Source organism: Cryptomeria japonica, unplaced genomic scaffold (genome assembly GCF_030272615.1).
Source record: "Cryptomeria japonica unplaced genomic scaffold, Sugi_1.0 HiC_scaffold_115, whole genome shotgun sequence".
NCBI lineage: Eukaryota > Viridiplantae > Streptophyta > Pinopsida > Cupressales > Cupressaceae > Cryptomeria > Cryptomeria japonica.
In genome coordinates, this window is record NW_026728937.1 from 82501 (window position 1) to 97500 (window position 15000).

Below are 15000 nucleotides of genomic sequence, written 5' to 3' on the forward strand. Positions count from 1 at the left end.
CCAGGGTGGGCACCTTGGTGCGCACACCTTGGCTGGGCTGCGCACCAGGGCGGGCTCAAGATGGCACCAGCATTCCCTTTTTCTCACTATCTTTCAAAACGGAAATTTTAAAATCTCGTTTTTTTTTTGCCTTTTATGGAAATTAGTGAAGGCATCGCATCAAAGGTGCGCACCTCGCTGCCCACCTTGGTGTGCTCCGAGGTGCCCACCACGGTGCGCAACGCCGGTGCGAACCCGGGAGCGCCCCGATGTGTGCTCCAAGGTGCGGCGTGCACGAAGTCGGACCCCGGTTTGCCCCGGGTGCGCACCTCGCGTGCACCTTGGTGCGCACACCTTGGCTGGGTTGCGCGGCCTGGTGGGCACCATGGTGCGCACCAAGGAGCGCTCCGAAGTGTGCTCCAAGGTGCGGCGTGCACGAAGTCGGAGCCCGGTTTGCCCCGGGTACGCACCTCGCGTGCACCTTCGCCGGGGTGGGCACCTCGGCTGGGTTGCGCGCCCTGGTGCGCACCAAGGAGCGCTCCGAAGTGTGCTCCAAGGTGCGGCGTGCACGAAGTCGGAGCCCGGTTTGCCCCGGGTGCGCACCTTCGCCGCGGTGCGCACCATGGCGTGCACGAAGTCGGAGCCCGGTTTGCCCCGGGTGCGCACCTCGCGTGCACCTTCGGCGGGGTTGCGCGCCCTGGTGGGCACCATGGTGCGCACCAAGGAGCGCTCCGAAGTGTGCTCCAAGGTGCGGCGTGCACGAAGTCGGAGCCCGGTTTGCCCCGGGTGCGCACCTCGCGTGCACCTTCGGCGGGGTTGCGCGCCCTGGTGGGCACCATGGTGCGCACCAAGGAGCGCTCCGAAGTGTGCTCCAAGGTGCGGCGTGCACGAAGTCGGAGCCCGGTTTGCCCCGGGTGCGCACCTCGCGTGCACCTTCGCCGCGGTGGGCACCATGGCGTGCACGAAGTCGGAGCCCGGTTTGCCCCGGGTGCGCACCTCGCGTGCACCTTCGCCGGGGTGGGCACCTCGGCTGGGTTGCGCGCCCTGGTGCGCACCAAGGAGCGCTCCGAAGTGTGCTCCAAGGTGCGGCGTGCACGAAGTCGGAGCCCGGTTTGCCCCGGGTGCGCACCTCGCGTGCACCTTCGCCAGGGTGGGCACCTCGGTGCGCACACCTTCTCAATGTTTTCTTGCCTTTTCTGGAAATTGGTGAAGGCAGCGCATCAAAGGTGCGCACCTCGGTGTGCTCCGAGGTGCGAACCCGAGAGCGCTCCGAGGTGCCCACGAAGTCGAAAGTCGGGTTAATTGCATTGTTTTCCCCGGGTGCGCTCCGAGGTGCGCAACATCGGCGCGCACCAAGGAGGGCTCCGAAGTGTGCTCCAAGGTGCGCACGATGGCGTGCACCTCTGGTGCGCACGATTCGGAGCTCGGTTTGACCGGGGTGCGCACACCTTGGCTGGGTTGCGCACCTTTTGTGCGCTCCAAGGTGCGCACGAAGTCGGAGCTCGGTTTGCCCCGGGTGCGCACCTTCGCCAGGGTGCGCACCTTGATGCGCACGCCTTGGCTGGGCTGCGCACCTTGGTGGGCGCCATGGTGCGCACCTTTCGTGCGCTCCAAGGTGCGCACGAAGTCGGAGCTCGGTTTGCCCCGGGTGCGCACCTTGGTGGGCGCCATGGTGCACTCCGAGGTGCCCAAGATTGGTGCGCACCAAGGAGCGCTCCGAAGTGCGCTCCAAGGTGCGCGCGAAGTCGAAAGTTGGGTTAATTGTCCGGTTTGCCTCGGGTGCGCACCTTGCGTGCACCTTCGCCAGGGTGGGCGCCTTGGTGCGCACACCTTGGCTGGGCTGCGCACACCTTGGCACCCGCGTTTCCTTCATTTTAAATTTTTTTTTTTTACAATCTCTCAAGTGGGAAATTCTATAATCTCAACTTTTTTTGCCTTTTCAGGAAACTTTTGAATGGAGCGCATCATTGGTGCGCTCCGAAGTGTGCTCCAAAGCTCTCTCCAGCTGCGTGCACCTGCCCCGGCCGCGCACCCGGCCCCGCCCAGCTTCGCTCACCTGTCCCGGGCGTCTGGTGCGGAACCTTAGAGTAAGAAACATCACCGTGCACCTTGGCCAACGTGCGCGACTCGACCGAGCGCGCACTGGCCGAGGTGCACACCGATTTCACCTGGGTGCGCGCGCAGCACCTCGGGCGCACCGGGGTGCGCGCACAACGCCCGGGTTGCACCGTGGCCTGTGTGCTCGGGGCGCCTCGGGTGCGCGCTCGGTGTCGCCCCCGCGCGCGCGGTAGTGCGGGCAGCGCACCCCGGCCCGGCCCGGCCCCGACGAGAACGCAAACGGGCAAAAGGTTTATTCAAATAGCATTGCGACGCCCGGCGAAAAACTAAAAAAGGGTGCAACACCGGGACTTCCCGGGAGGTCACCCATCCCAGTACTACTCCGGCCCAAGCGCGCTTAACTGCGGAGTTCTGATGGGATCCGGTGCACTAACGCTGGTATGATCGCACCCGTTATGAGCTTGTCGCAGTGTGTACTTAGCAAACCGCGACCCACGTGCGAATCCACCCCGGCCACCCACCCCCGTCGAGGTGCACACCCTCCCTCGCGAAGTGCGCCCCGTTCGCCAAGTGTGAGCCCTGCCCGGGTGCGCGCACCTTGCTAGGGCGTCGGGTGTGCACCCGGCCCGGCCTACGTGCGTGCACCTGGAGGGGGCGTCGTGTGCGTGCAGTGTCCCGTCTGCAACGCGGTGCCCACACACCACCTCGGGCGCAACGACCTGCGCTCACATGTGGGCCGAGTGCACCTTGGTGCATGTTCGGGGCGCCTCGGGTGCACGCTCGATCTTGCCCCGGTGCACCAAGGCGCTCGGTTTGCCCCGGGTGCGCACTTGGTGCAAGGTGGGCACCCAAAATAGGGATCAAGCACCAAAACACAAGTTTCGGGATGCAAAATGGGACCCAAGGACCACAAATGCGTTCCAAGACCCATGATGGGTCCACGAGAACAAAAATGTGTTCCGAGACTTAATAAACAAATATTGGGTTTTAGGAGAAGAAACATGCTCTGATGCCCAAAACGAGAATCGACCCCGAAAAGGCCACAGGCCAAAAGTGGGATGCGAGACAAAAAAAAATGGGACCCGAGGACCAAAATTGGGTTCCCAGGTCGAAGACAGGGCAACCGGACAAGAAACGACCTCTAAGGCTCGAAATGAGTCCCGACGACTAAAACTTGACAAGAAGCACCCATCAGGCACCCAACTCGACACCCATGGGATGCCGACCCACCCGGGCTTCCACCTAGCACACCTTGGCACCCACCCACCCTCGCACCCAACCTCGCACCCAACTTAGCACCTTTGAACCCACATTGGCACTCACCCTGACCCTGGCACCTTGGAACCCACATTGGCACTCACCTTGACCCTGGCACCCACCTTTGCACTCACCTTGGGACCCACCCTGGCTCCCACCTCGGCACCCACCCAGACACCCACCTTGGTTCCTTGGCACCCACCTTGGATCCTTGGCACCCACCCCGACACCCACCTTGGCACGCAACTTGGCTACTTGCCACCCACCTTGGCTCCTTGACGCCCACCCCGACAACCACCCCGTGACCTACCCTGGCTAGGGTTGGTGCACACCCACCCTGGTGCCCACCTTGGCACCCACCCTATGACCCACCTTGGCACGCACCTTAGTACCCACCCCGTTACCCACCCTAGGACCCACCCCGTGACCCACCTTGGCCAGGGTGGGTGCACCCACCCTGGTGCCCACCTTGGCACCCACCCATCCTAGCACCCAGCCTGTGACCGGGCTTGGAACCCAACCTTGCACCCGCACCCGTCTTGGCCAGTGTGGGTGCGCACCCATCCTGGCACCCACGTTGTGACACACCCTTTAACCCACGCACCCTAGCACCCACGTTGGCACCCACCTTGGAACCCAACCTAGCAACTTGGCACCCACCCCGTGACCCACCTTGGCATCCACCATAGCAGTCGCCGACTTGGCACCCACCTCGGCACCCACCTTGACACTTGTGGACCCACCTTGCCACTCACCCTAGCATCGACCCATCCTAGCACCCACCCTGGCACCTTTGCACCCTAGCACTCACCCATCCTAGCACCTAACCTGTGACCCACCTTGACACTCACCCTCGCACCCACCTTGGAACCCAACCTAGCACCCACCCACCCTGACACCAACCCTAGCACCTACCCACCCTTGCACCCACCCTGTGACCCATCTTGGCACCCACCCATCCTACCACTCAACCTATCACCCACCTTCTCACCCACCTTGGCATCCACCTTAGCACCCACCCACACTGGCACCTTGGCACCCACCTCGGGCAAGGTGGGTGCACACCCACCCTGGCACCCAATTTAGAACCCACCGAGCATGTTACCCACCTTGGCACCCACATTGCAGCCCACCCTAGTACCCACCCTATGACCCACATTGGCATCCACACCCTAGCACCCAGGCACCTCGACACCCGCCTTGACACCCACCCTAGCACTGAACCTGTGACCCACCTTGGAACTCACCCTAGAACCCACCCACCCTGTGAACCACCTTGGCATCCACCTTAGCACCCACCCACCTTGGCACCCACTCTAGCACTCACCCATCCTAACACCCAACTTGTTACCCACCTTGGCACCCGCCCTCGCGTCCACCTTGAAACCCACCCTAGCACCCACCCACGCAGGAGCCCACCTTGGCACCCAACCTAACACCCACGCATCCTGGCACCCAACTTGTGACCCACCTTGGAACCCACCCTAGTACCCACCTTTGAACCCACTATATCACCAACCCACCTTGGCACCCACCCTATGACCCTCTTTGGAATCCACCCTAGCACGCACCCACCCTGGCACCCACCATGGAGCGCACCCTAGCACCCACCCACCTCGGCACGCACCTCAACACCCACCTTGGTGTGCGCACTGCGCCAACCTCTCAAAGACCCTATGTGGTGCGCTCCAAAGTGTACACCTTTGGTGCGCTCCAAGGTGCGCACCTTTGGTGCACACCGAGGTGCACACCAAAGTGTGCACCGAGGTGAGCACCAAAGTGCACTCCAGGGTGCACACCAAGGCGTGCACCTTTGGTGCGGTCAATGCAAACGAATTCGGAAGTTGGGGTCGATGTCCTAATCGCTGCTGCAGACTACACGTATGAGAATCGGACAAATAGCTTTATATAGGGGAGGTGTTGCGTTTGATGGGTCGACTCCCCTGGTTGTGTGCACTGCACCAACTTCAAAGACCCTGTCTTGTTTAAGAAGTCAAAAGTTGGGGTGGATGTCCTAATCATTGCTGCAGTCTACGCATGTATGAGAATCAGACAAATAGCTTATATAGGGGAGGTGTTGCATTCGGTGGGTTGACTCCCCTGGTTGTGCGCACTGCGCCAACCTCAAAGACCCCGCATAGCAGAAGAAGTCGGAAGTCGGATTTTGGTGAGCACCAAGGCGTGCACCTTTGGTGCGGTCAACGCAGACGAATTCAGAAGTTGGGGTGGATGTCCTAATCGTTGTTGCAGGCTACACATGTATGAGAATCAGACAAATAGCTTATATAGGGGAGGTGTTGGGTTTGATGGGTCAACTCCCTTGGTTGTGCGCATTACGCCAACCTCAAAGACCTTGTTTTCGTTAAGAAGTCAAAAGTTGGGGTCAATGTCCTAATGGCTCCTGCAGGCTACACATGTATGAGAATCGGACAAATAGCTTATATAGGGGAGGTGTTGGGTTTGATGGGTCGACTCCCCTGGTTGTGCGCATTACGTCAACCTCAAAGACCTTGTTTTCGTTAAGAAGTCAAAAGTTGGGGTCGATGTCCTAATTGCTCCTGTAGACTACACATGTATGAGAATCAGACAAATAGCTTATATAGGGGAGGTGTTGGGTTTGATGGGTTGACTCCCCTAGTTGTTCGCATTACACCAACCTCAAAGACCTTGTTTTCGTTTAGAAGCCGAAAGTTGGGGTCGATGTCCTAATTGCTCCTGCAGGCTACGCATGTATGAGAATCAGACAAATAGCTTATATAGGGGAGGTGTTGGGTTTGATGGGTCGACTCCCCTGGTTGTGCGCATTGCGCCAACCTCAAAGACCCTGCATTGCGGATGAAGTCGAAAGTCAGAGTTTGGTGTGCTACAAGGTGTGGTCGAAGGTGCTCACCTAGGTGTGCACCTTTGGAGCACAGGAAAAGTGCCCTCCAAAAGTGCGCACCTTTGGAGTGCACAAAAGTGCCCTCCAAAAGTGCGCACCTTTGGAGCGCAGAAAAGTGCCCTCCAAAAAGTGCCCTCCAAAAGTGCGCACCTTTGGAGCGCAGAAAAGTGCCCTCCAAAAAGTGCCCTCCAAAAGTGCGCACCTTTGGAGCGCAGAAAAGTGCCCTCCAAAAAGTGCCCTCCAAAAGTGCGCACCTTTGGAGCGCAGAAAAGTGCCCTCCAAAAGTGCGCACCTTTGGAGCGCAGAAAAGTGCCCTCCAAAAAGTGCCCTCCAAAAGTGCGCACCTTTGGAGCGCAGAAAAGTGCCCTCCAAAAAGTGCCCTCCAAAAGTGCGCACCTTTGGAGCGCAGAAAAGTGCCCTCCAAAAAGTGCCCTCCAAAAGTGCGCACCTTTGGAGCGCAGAAAAGTGCCCTCCAAAAAGTGCCCTCCAAAAGTGCGCACCTTTGGAGCGCAGAAAAGTGCCCTCCAAAAAGTGCCCTCCAAAAGTGCGCACCTTTGGAGCGCAGAAAAGTGCCCTCCAAAAGTGCGCACCTTTGGAGCGCACAAAAGTGCCCTCCAAAAGTGCGCACTTTTGGTGCGCACCAAGGCGCTGGTTCGGTCGTTGCAGGCGAGTTCGGAAGTTGGGGTCGATGTCCTGAGCGGAGGTGCAAACTACACAGGTGTCGGAATCGGACAAATAGCTTATATAGGGGAGGTGTATGCTTCGATGGGTCGACTCCCCAGGTTGAGCGCACCGCGCCAACCTCAAAGACCCTACGGTATGGATGAAGTCGGAAGTTGGGTCCGATGACCAATTCGATTAGTAGGTATGCTCATGAGGTCGGAATTTGGGTCCGATGACCTGCCATGTGCAGGAAGGCGAATGTTGACACTGTGCGTTGCAAGGTGCACACCAAGGCGCTGGTGCGGTCTTTTTAGTCGAGTTCGGAAGTTGGGGTCGATGTCCTGATCGGAGGTGCAAGCTACACAGGTGTGGGAATCGGACAAATAGCTTATATAGGGGAGGTGTATGCTTCGTTGGGTCGACTCCCCGGGTTGAGCGCACCGCGCCAACCTCAAAGACCCTACGGTATGGATGAAGTCGGAAGTTGGGTCCGATGACCGATTCGATATGTAGGCATACTCGCGAGGTCGGAATTTGGGTCCGATGACCTGCCACGTGCAGGAAGGCGAATGTTGGCACTGTGCGTTGCAAGGTGCGCACCAAGGCGCTGGTTCGGTCGTTGGAGGCGAGTTCGGAAGTTGGGGTCGATGTCTTGATCGGAGGTGCAAACTACACAGGTGTGGGAATCGGACAAATAGCTTATATAGGGGAGGTGTATGCTTCGTTGGGTCGACTCCCCGGGTTGAGCGCACCGCGCCAACCTCAAAGACCCTACGGTATGGATGAAGTCGGAAGTTGGGTCCGATGACCGATTCGATATGTAGGCATACTCGCGAGGTCGGAATTTGGGTCCGATGACCTGCCATGTGCAGGAAGGCGAATGTTGGGACTGTGCGTCGCAAGGTGCGCACCAAGGCGCTGGTGCCGTCGTTGCAGTCGAGTTCGGAAGTTGGGGTCGATGTCCTGGTCAGAGGTGCAAACTACACAGGTGTGGGAATCGGACAAATAGCTTATATAGGGGAGGTGTATGCTTCGATGGGTCGACTCCCTGGGTTGAGCGCACCGCGCCAACCTCAAAGACCCTACAGTATGGATGAAGTCGGAAGTTGGGTCCGATGACCGATTCGATACGTAGGCATATTGGCGAGGTCTGAATTTGTGTCCGATGACCTGCCATGCGCAGGAAGGCGGAATTTGGGTCCGATGACCGAGTTGATGGCGTGCCATGCGCAGAAAGGCGGAATTTGGGTCCGATGACCGAGTTGATGTTGATGGCCCGCCATGCACAGGAAGGCGGAATTTGGGTCCGATGACCGATTTGAAGGCGTGCCATACGCAAAAAGGCGGAGTTTGGGTCCGATGACCGAGTTGATATTGATGGCCCGCCATGCGCAGGAAGGCGGAATTTGGGTCCGATGACCTGACATACGCATGGAGTCCGACTCGGGGGCCGATGTTCGATTCGATGACTTGCATTGTGGGTAAAGTCGGAAGTTGTGGTCTTTGACCCGATTCGATGACCAGACTTCGGCTGCTTGAGAATCGGACAAATAACTTATATAGGGGAGGTAGTGTTCTCGAGCATCCTCCCCCCGTGCCCGTTTATGTCGATTGATGCTGGTGCTCGACTGGTTGGAGCGCTCGGATGCAAAAATCTTGCACCAGGATTTATCGATTGTGATGGACACGGCAAGTCTCCTGATTGCTATGCAGGAGCTCATCGTGAATCTCTATGCGGCCTTGGTATGGACTCGACCTGCGGAATGGTTCGGCAATGGTAGTCGCTCCAACACGTCCTTGCAATGGCCACAGAGGTGATTCGACTAGAGCTCCAGTCTAGCTTTTGGGTTGCTTGGCGGACTGGTATAGCCGCGATCGAGTTCCGGCCATGAACGTTTTAGATAGCTCTTGGGCTTTCTGGGACGGAAGTCGGAAGTTTGGGCTGTTGTCCGATTTGATGACCATTCTTCGGATGTGTGAGAATCGGACAAATAACTTATATAGGGGACTGTGTTGTCTCACGCAGCCCCCTCCGTGCCCCTCTATCTCGACCGATGTTGGTGCTTGAAAGGGTTGGGATCGCTCGGATTTATAAACGTGCACCACCATTTGTCGAGTGTGAGGGACGCGGCAGGTCTCCTAAATGCTATGCGGGCGCTCTCTGAGAATCTCTATCCGGCCTCGACACAGACTAGTCTTGCTGAATGGTTTGGCACTGGTAGTCGATCCAACACGTCGTTGTTGTGGCCGCCTAGGCGATTCGATTCGAGCCCCCGTCTAGCTTTTGGGTTGCTTGGCGGATTTTGCCCTATCCGCAAGTGAGCTCGGTCCCTAAACGTTCGAGAAACCCGATTGCTATGCGCCGACTCTCTTTCTTGCGAGCCTCCATCTAGCTTTTGGGTCTCTACGGAACGGAAGTCGGAATCTGGGACCGTTGTTTGATTCGACGAGGCAGACTACGGTTGTGCGAGAATCGGACAAATAACTTATATAGGGGAGGTGTTGACTGGAGCATTCTCCCCCGTGCCCCTCTAACTCGACCAATGCTGGCGCTCGAACGGTGGTAGCGCTCGGATTTTCATTGAGCGCCAGCATTGGTCGATTTAGAGGGGCATGCGAGATTCCCGAATGCTATGCGAGGGCTCTAACGGAAATGTCTATTGGTTTCGGTATGGATGCAATTGCGAGTGGTTCGGCAAAGGTAGTCGTTCCGATGCGTCCATGTCGTGGCCAAATCGATAATTCGATTTGAGCCCTCGTATAGCATTTGGGTCTCTCGATGTGATTCCGCATTCCAGTCCCTTTGGGCACTGCTTGAGCCGCATCCCAGGGGGTTCCCTTCCCAATAATCTGCCTCGCAACCCGATTGCTATGCGGTGAGGCTCCTCGGCCGCCTCGGAACTATCTGTGTATCAGACGCATCGCGGGATAAGGGGTTGGCAACGGTAGTCGCCCCAAGCGCGTCCGATGCTTGGACCATTCCGAGGCGGCCCTGAAGCCTCTTCCGTCTAGCCGTTGGGTCCTTCTCGCCGCATCCCTCGCCTCGCACCCCGATTGCTATGCGGTGAGGCTCCTCGGCCGCCTCGGAACTATCTGTGTATCGGACGCGTCGCGGGATAAGGGGTTGTCACTGGTAGTCGCCCCAAGCGCGTCCGATGCTTGGACCATTCCGAGGCGGCCCTGAAGCCTCTTCCGTCTAGCCGTTGGGTCCTTCTCGCCGCATCCCTCGCCTCGCACCCCGATTGCTATGCGGTGAGGCTCCTCGGCCGCCTCGGAACTATCTGTGTATCGGACGCGTCGCGGGATAAGGGGTTGTCATTGGTAGTCGCCCCAAGCGCGTCCGATGCTTGGACCATTCCGAGGCGGCCCTGAAGCCTCTTCCGTCTAGCCGTTGGGTCCTTCTCGCCGCATCCCTCGCCTCGCACCCCGATTGCTATGCGGTGAGGCTCCTCGGCCGCCTCGGAACTATCTGTGTATCGGACGCGTCGCGGGATAAGGGGTTGTCACTGGTAGTCGCCCCAAGCGCGTCCGATGCTTGGACCATTCCGAGGCGGCCCTGAAGCCTCTTCCGTCTAGCCGTTGGGTCCTTCTCGCCGCATCCCTCGCCTCGCACCCCGATTGCTATGCGGTGAGGCTCCTCGGCCGCCTCGGAACTATCTGTGTATCGGACGCGTCGCGGGATAAGGGGTTGTCACTGGTAGTCGCCCCAAGCGCGTTCGATGCTTGGACCATTCCGAGGCGGCCCTGAAGCCTCTTCCGTCTAGCCGTTGGGTCCTTCTCGCCGCATCCCTCGCCTCGCACCCCGATTGCTATGCGGTGAGGCTCCTCGGCCGCCTTGGAACTATCTGTGTATCGGACGCGTCGCGGGATAAGGGGTTGTCACTGGTAGTCGCCCCAAGCGCGTCCGATGCTTAGACCATTCCGAGGCGGACCCGAAGCCTCTTCCGTCTAGCCGTTGGGTCCTTCTCGCCGCATCCTTCGCCTCGCACCCCGATTGCTATGCGGTGAGGCTCCTCGGCCGCCTCGGAACTATCTGTGTATCGGACGCGTCGCGGGATAAGGGGTTGTCACTGGTAGTCGCCCCAAGCGCGTCCGATGCTTGGACCATTCCGAGGCGGACCCGAAGCCTCTTCCGTCTAGCCGTTGGGTCCTTCTCGCCGCATCCCTCGCCTCGCACCCCGATTGCTATGCGGTGAGGCTCCTCGGCCGCCTTGGAACTATCTGTGTATCGGACGCGTCGCGGGATAAGGGGTTGTCACTGGTAGTCGCCCCAAGCGCGTCCGATGCTTGGACCATTCCGAGGCGGACCCGAAGCCTCTTCCGTCTAGCCGTTGGGTCCTTCTCGCCGCATCCCTCGCCTCGCACCCCGATTGCTATGCGGTGAGGCTCCTCGGCCGCCTTGGAACTATCTGTGTATCGGACGCGTCGCGGGATAAGGGGTTGTCACTGGTAGTCGCCCCAAGCGCGTCCGATGCTTGGACCATTCCGAGGCGGACCCGAAGCCTCTTCCGTCTAGCCGTTGGGTCCTTCTCGCCGCATCCCTCGCCTCGCACCCCGATTGCTATGCGGTGAGGCTCCTCGGCCGCCTTGGAACTATCTGTGTATCGGACGCGTCGCGGGATAAGGGGTTGTCACTGGTAGTCGCCCCAAGCGCGTCCGATGCTTGGACCATTCCGAGGCGGCCCCGAAGCCTCTTCCGTGTAGCCGTTGGGTCCTTCTCGCCGCATCCCTCGCCTCGCACCCCGATTGCTATGCGGTGAGGCTCCTCGGCCGCCTTGGAACTATCTGTGTATCGGACGCGTCGCGGGATAAGGGGTTGTCACTGGTAGTCGCCCCAAGCGCGTCCGATGCTTGGACCATTCCGAGGCGGCCCCGAAGCCTCTTCCGTGTAGCCGTTGGGTCCTTCTCGCCGCATCCCTCGCCTCGCACCCCGATTGCTATGCGGTGAGGCTCCTCGGCCGCCTTGGAACTATCTGTGTATCGGACGCGTCGCGGGATAAGGGGTTGTCACTGGTAGTCGCCCCAAGCGCGTCCGATGCTTGGACCATTCCGAGGCGGACCTGAAGCCTCTTCCCTCTAGCCGTTGGGGCTTTCTCGCCGCATCCCTCGCCTCGCACCCTGATTGCTATGCTGTGAGGCTCCTCGGCCGCCTTGGAACTATCTGTGTATCGGACGCATCGCGGGATAAGGGGTTGGCAGTGGTAGTCGCCCCAAGCGCATCCGATGCTTGGACCATTCCGAGGCGGCCCTGCAGCCTCTTCCGTCTAGCCGTTGGGGCCATCTCGCCGCATCCCCCACCTCGCACCACGATTGCTATGCGGTGAGGCTCCTTGGCCGCCTCGGAACTATCTGTGTATCGGACGCATCGCGGGATAAGGGGTTGTCACTGGTAGTCGCCCCAAGCGCGTCCGATGCTTGGACTATTCCGAGGCGGCCCTGCAGCCTCTTCCGTCTAGCCGTTGGGGCCATCTCGCTGCATCCCCCACCTCCTCGGCCGCCTCGGAACTATCTGTGTATCGAACGCATCGCGGGATAAGGGGTTGGCAGTGGTAGTCGCCCCAAGCGCGTCCGATGCTTGGACTATTCCGAGGCAGCCCTGCAGCCTCTTCCGTCTAGCCTTTGGGGCCATCTCGCCGCATCCCTCGCCTCGCACCCCGATTGCTATGCGGTGAGGCTCCTCGGCCGCCTGGGAACTATCTTCGTATCGGACGCATCGCGGGATAAGGGGTTGTCACTGGTAGTCGCCCCAAGCGCGTCCGATGCTTGGACTATTCCGAGGCGGCCCTGTGGCCTCTTCCGTCTAGCCGTTGGGGCCATCTCGCCGCATCCCCCACCTCGCACCCCGATTGCTATGCGGTGAGGCTCTTCGGCCGCCTTGGAACTATCTTCGTATCGGACGCATTGCGGGATAAGGGGTTGTCACTGGTAGTGGCCCCAAGCGCGTCCGATGCTTGGACTATTCCGAGGCGGCCCTGCAGCCTCTTCCGTCTAGCCGTTGGGGCCATCTCGCCGCATCCCCCACCTCGCACCCCGATTGCTATGCGGTGAGGCTCCTCGGCCGCCTTGGAACTATCTTCGTATCGGACGCATCGCGGGATAAGGGGTTGTCACTGGTAGTCGCCCCAAGCGCGTCCGATGCTTGGACTATTCCGACGCGGCCCTGTGGCCTCTTCCGTCTAGCCGTTGGGGCCATCTCGCCGCATCCCCCACCTCGCACCCCGATTGCTATGCGGTGAGGCTCCTCGGCCGCCTTGGAACCATCTTCGTATCGGACGCATCGCGGGATAGGGGGCTGTCACTGGTAGTCGCCCTAAGCGTGTCCGATGCTTGGACCATTCCTAGGCGGCCCTGAAGCCTCTTCCGTCTAGCCGTTGGGGCCTTCCCGCCCCATCCCTCGCCTCGCACCCCCGATTGCTATGCGGTGAGGCTCCTCGGCCGCCTTGGAACCATCTGTGTATCGGACGCATCGCGGGATAAGGGGTTGGCACTGGCAGTCGCCCCAAGCGCGTCCGATGCTTGGACCATTCCGAGGTGGCCCTGAAGCCTCTTCCGTCTAGCCGTTGGGGCCTTCCCGCCCCATCCCTCGCCTCGCACCCCGATTGATATGCGGTGAGGCTCCTCGGCCGCCTTGGAACTATCTGTGTATCGGACGCATCGCGGGATAAGGGGTTGGCACTGGTAGTCGTCCCAATCGCATCCGATGCTTGGACCATTCCGAGGCGGCCCTGCAGCCTCTTCCGTTTAGCCGTCGGGGCCTTCCCGCCGCATCCCTCGCCTCGCATCCCGATTCCTATGCGGTGAGTCTTCTCGGCCGCCGCGGAACTATACCTGTTATTGCTACTGCATCCTTCGGCTGGTAACCTCCTCTGCCGCCTTGGAACGTTCTCTTTGTCGGACGCGTCGCGGGATAAGGGGTTGGCACTGGTAGTCGCCCCAAGCGCGCCCGATGCATAGACCGCTCCGAGTCGACCTTGCTTTCAGCCTCTCACATGCATAGACCTCTCTGAGTCGACCCTGCAGCCTCTCACGTTTAGCCTTTGGAATCTCGCCTCACAACATGATTGCTATCCTTGATGCATCCCTTGCCTCGAGCCCTGATTGCTTTCTTGGCTGCATCCCTCCTCTCCTCACAGCCCGGTTGTCATCACTGCTTCATCCGTCGCTTCATGCATTCTGGCTGCTGGGCCCTTCCCACCGCACACCTCGATTGCTATCTCTTCTGCATCACACACCCCGATTGCTATCTCTGCTACATCCCTCGGCTCTCACTTCTGCATCCTTCGCCTCACACCTCGATTGCTATCAATGCTGCATCCGTAACCTCACACCCCGATTGCTATGCGGGGAGGCTCCTTGGCCGCCTTGGAAATTTCTGTGTGTCGGACGCACCGCGGGATAAGGGGTTGGCACTGGTAGTCGCCCCAAGTGCGCCCGATTCTTAGACCGCTTCGAGGTGACCTCGTAGCCTCTTTCGTCCAGGCTTCCTGCCTTCAACGCCCTTTTTACACCTCGATTGCTATGCGCGGGCTCGTTGGCGTCTATCACCTCTCTGCGAAGAGTGGCACGATGATTGTTGGGGTAAATCGTAGCAGTCCGATCTCTGGCCTTGGGCCATTGTGAGGGCTGATCGATTTCCTGTGCGCATCTCGTGTTCGCCCAGTAACAGACTCGACGACTTGTAATCGGTCTTGTTCCCGATTGTTCCTGGAGGTAGTCTTCGGAACTCTTGGATTTGACCTGTCACTCGAACTGTCCTCTTCCGAGGATGCTTGTGTGTGTGTGCTTGTGCCATTTCCTTGGCGGTATTAACGAGATATTAAAGAGCGGAGTGAGCGCCTCGCCCAGCTATGTTTGGGGCTCTCACTCCCTTACCCGGTGTGCGACCGCTTTGCACGTAGGTTGCGGAGCATCGCGACTCTTTCGATGTTTGGCGGTTGTCTTCCGGTGATGCGTTGGTCCCGAAGTGCACGTTACTAGCATTTCTGCCATTGTTCTCGATCTTTGGCACGTTCCTTCGTTGCAATTGGATATATATCTCCGTTTATACGCGCAGGCTTCTCCCGCCTATTCAGCGCTGTCCCACTCTCAGCACTCTCGTGGTCTCCTTGGCTTCTCTCTCCCGTGAGCGAGCTCTCTTCTCGAGTCTTTTCCATGTCCCATGG

The 15000-nt window shown here is 59.4% G+C and overlaps 1 non-coding gene across 1 annotated transcript; it reads right to left on the bottom strand.

Annotated features, from left to right (window-relative positions):
* Positions 1-2370: 2370 nt before the first annotated feature.
* Positions 2371-2489, bottom strand: LOC131865608 (5S ribosomal RNA). Its single transcript, XR_009364327.1, has one exon. It is a non-coding gene; the product is annotated as a 5S ribosomal RNA (ribosomal RNA).
* Between the last annotated feature and the right edge of the window lie 12511 nt (positions 2490-15000).